Raw genomic sequence first — 3850 nt, 5'->3', positions numbered from 1 at the left:
CCATCTGGTGGACCATATGGGATTTTGTAAAGGAAAAAACCAACAACCCTACTGTTCTGGTACCTGCACATAAAATGTACTGAAGTGTGTTTGTGTGAGTTTTTAATTAAAAGAAAACTACTTTAAAAAAATTATTTAATGCAGACTTGCTTTTGACATTTACATTGCCATTGTGTGTCTAATTCACTCGTCTCTACTTAAGGACAGATGGAATCACATTCTAGCTGTATCTGAAGTGAGCTGTGGCTCACGAAAGCTCATACCCTGCCAGAATTTTTGTTGGTCTTTAAGATGCTACTGGACTCTTGCTCTTTTCTACTGCTACAGATAGACTAATGTGGCTACCCATCTTTATCTACTTTTTAAAAAATACTATAGAGATTTCTTTCAACTCTTTGCATAGTATCCCCAGTATTTTAGTGGAACTATTAAGTTTTTATAAGTGCATCCAAGTGGAAAGCTGCTTTGGCAATGGCATTCTTCAAGGGCAATGCCCTGGTCCTTTAGTTAATAATAGTTTTCATATCTGTGCAGAATACTTGAGGAAGCTTGTTATGGAAATGTGAAGATTCATCTACCAGATGGAAGCAAGGTAAAGAATTACCTTGCACAACCATTTGAAGCTAGACAGACTCTCTTCTTTGACCCTGGAGAGCCGCTGCTGGTCTCAGTAGACAATACTGACTTTGATGGACCAAGGGTCTGATTCAGTATAAGGCAGTTTCGTGTGTTCATGTGTAAATAACTCTACTGTAAACTGCTATTTCACCTAGGTATTTCTAGGATGAAAGTATGTGGCAGCAACAGCATATCAAACATTTCGGTACCCAGGTAGAGTGTAGAGAAATGAGGTATAGTCTTTAGTAAAACAGTATTGCCTTAAACAAAATACTCTGTGCATTAGAATCAACTTCATTCTACAGGGTTCATAGCTTCCAGGTTAAGGTTTTAAACATGCTGAATTACAGGGTGCTGTATTTAAAATTACAATAAAAGGAACAGTGTGTACAAAACTGAACCAATGCTGAAACCAAGTTGCGGCAAAGTACACTAATTGCATTACTTAGGTTGTACAATATATAATACACAGGAATCCATTAGTCTTCCTGTTTCAAGCAGACACCTCTTTACCCCGCTTATTAAACAATGATGGAACTTTTACATCTGAATCTGGAGTAAACCACATACATGGGACCACTTGCACTTCAATCAACTCTAAATGCTGAAGGAAAAAGTTCCATAATAATTTAAAATTGTGATTTGGAAGTTGTTCATTAGCTTTTGCAGGCTCTTGAGGATACTATTCCTAAAGGAGATGCACATCCAATATTCTGAATGTATGATAGTAGCAATCTGGTTTAGATGTATTTTTGTACTGCATTTTGAGAGCTGGAAGCTATAAACTTATGCTTTTGTACATTAGTGAGCTATAAAATTATGCTTTTGTACATTAGCGTGCATTCCTTTAACAGCAAAAGGCAAAGTCTTCTTTTTGTAACCTTGCCATGTAGTTACTGCTTCACAATAGAGACAAATGCTTTAAATTAAAAGGTGGTAAATTCATCAAGGTGCATCAGAATTAAGGGTTCCCTATAAAATGGGCAAGTGCTTGGAGGGAAAAGCAGTTTCTCAGGTTTCTAAAACGGGTGGTCAGCCTGTTGGCAACCACCAGCCTTCCTTGTGAGCATACAAGTTTGAAGAAATGGTGTTCAGTCCTTTAACTGGAAGTAGTTCTCAAAATCCAGATCATGCCAAGCATTTTCTCAAATGGGGCAGCATTGTAGCTTTCTGTGTTCCAAAGACTGGATTAATTTCTGAAAGGACACATTTAGCGCTACTTTCCTAGTTCTAATGTAAGGCTCAAACCTATTTAACAGATTAGAATTAATGCATGCCCTTGATACGAGGAAACTTTGCCAAGGAAGCAATCCAGGAAAGACTAGAGCAGATTCAGCTTCACACAGCAGTCACACAAGTGTTACCAGTAACCACAAAGTAACATTCAAGCAGATGTGTTGTAGCTCTTCCATCCATCTAGATGGTTTAGATATTATAGTTACATGAAGTGCCTACATAGGGCTAGATAACCAAAATGCATAAGCCGAGTCCTGGCCCTGGTGTTTACACACACAGTCACTTTCCATTGCACACTCTGCCCTCCAGTTTTATTCATTAAAATACTGCTCATAATCAGGTGAGATCACCACAATACATTTCGAGCAGTTAGAGGATGTCAGCTTAATAACAGTGGGGAAAGAGTGGATGGACTCTTGGGTGGCCCTTAGCACTATTTCTGAGTACATTTGTAGCTGGATGGGACTCGAACTTGGGTTTTAATGCCTAGCCCTTAAGATTCGTGTTCCTCATTGGGAAGAAGACCTTTCCAGTTCTTGGCGTTGTTGCTGAGGTCCACCAAGTCTAACAAAAGAAGGTACAGTTCTCCCCTCAAAAGGACACCCTGCTGTTCTGTTGGTGCATGAACTCATTGCTCACTTTGCCTAACAAGGCACTAAGCGTCCTGACAAGGCTGCGGTCTCATCCCAACCTTGCCAGAGCTCATAGCCTTGGCTTCTCATCTTGGCAGTGAGTTGCCCGACTCCCATGACTCTATTCGCCACTGCAGCACCGTCTCCTGAGCACTCATATGGGAAGGATATGTGGCTTAGTGGAAGAACACTGGCTTTGCATGCGGAAAATCCCAGGTTCAATCCCTGGCATCTCCAGCTAAAAAGGACCAGTATTAGGTGAAGTGAAAGACCTTTGCCTGTCTCAGCAGACAATACTGACCTTGATGGACCGATGACCTGATTCAGTATGTGTTTGATGCCTACCATGTAGCCGCTGGTTGGTGTCTATCTCCTCATATAGATTCACAACCACAAGAAGAAAGTGAGCACATACCTTGGAGGTAGGCAGGACAAAGTGTTGTTTTGTACTTTATCAGCTAAGAGAGGAACTGCTTTTTTACAGAGAAGAGGCAGACGACAGCAGAAGTGAAACTCACATTTATTTGATTAAACAAAAATAAAAAATAAACTGCATAGAAACATTTTAAAGTCCAGAGAGACAATGACTTTGTTTTAAGGCTGCCAGTAGCTGATACATCGTCTCCTTGCTACCTCCTTCAGCCTTCCCCATGGACCACAGAGATACATTCAGAAGCTTCCATTGAACACACAAAACTAACATTTTTAGCCTGTTTAAACAAAGCTTGTGCCTCACCTGTCCTGCTTTACTCTGCCGTCTGCAACAATTAAAGAGTTCAGAACAACAGCTTTTTAAAAAAAAGGCGTCCAACTGATGAGAGACAATATTGTTCTTGGTCAACTGTACACATCAGGATACTGCTTTTCTTGCAAGACAAACTGCTTCCTAATGGATACCGCACACAAAAAAAGTGGAGTGCAGTATTAGAGCAGGGAACTGTTAAAACACAACCGGTTCAAGAGAAGCCCTCTCATGCAGAATCCTGAGCATTTGCCAGTGGTATGCTGAAGTATTTTAAAAAAGCAATGACAACAAATTTTGCTCAAAATAATTTGGATATAACAACCAATGTTGGAAAGGGGAGTAGCCTGCAGAGTTTATTTTTTCCATGCTGATTTTTGGAAATGTTTCCTTTGGTCTTAGACCATCCACTTAGTGTTTGAGGCACAGAAAAAATACTGGGAATGCTTTTTTAAAAAGGCATGTTGAACTACCGGTACTTTAAAAAGTACAGAATCACCCTAAGCAGATGTATAACAGGTGAGGCACAATACAAGAAATATCACTTACAGTAAGAAAAGTCACCTTAAACAGTCTAGGTGACTAAGCACACATTACAAATACTATTGTTAAAAAATCTGTC

The sequence above is a fragment of the Euleptes europaea genome, chromosome 11, assembly GCF_029931775.1.
Source record: "Euleptes europaea isolate rEulEur1 chromosome 11, rEulEur1.hap1, whole genome shotgun sequence".
NCBI lineage: Eukaryota > Metazoa > Chordata > Lepidosauria > Squamata > Sphaerodactylidae > Euleptes > Euleptes europaea.
Note: the sequence above shows the minus strand (reverse complement) of the source record.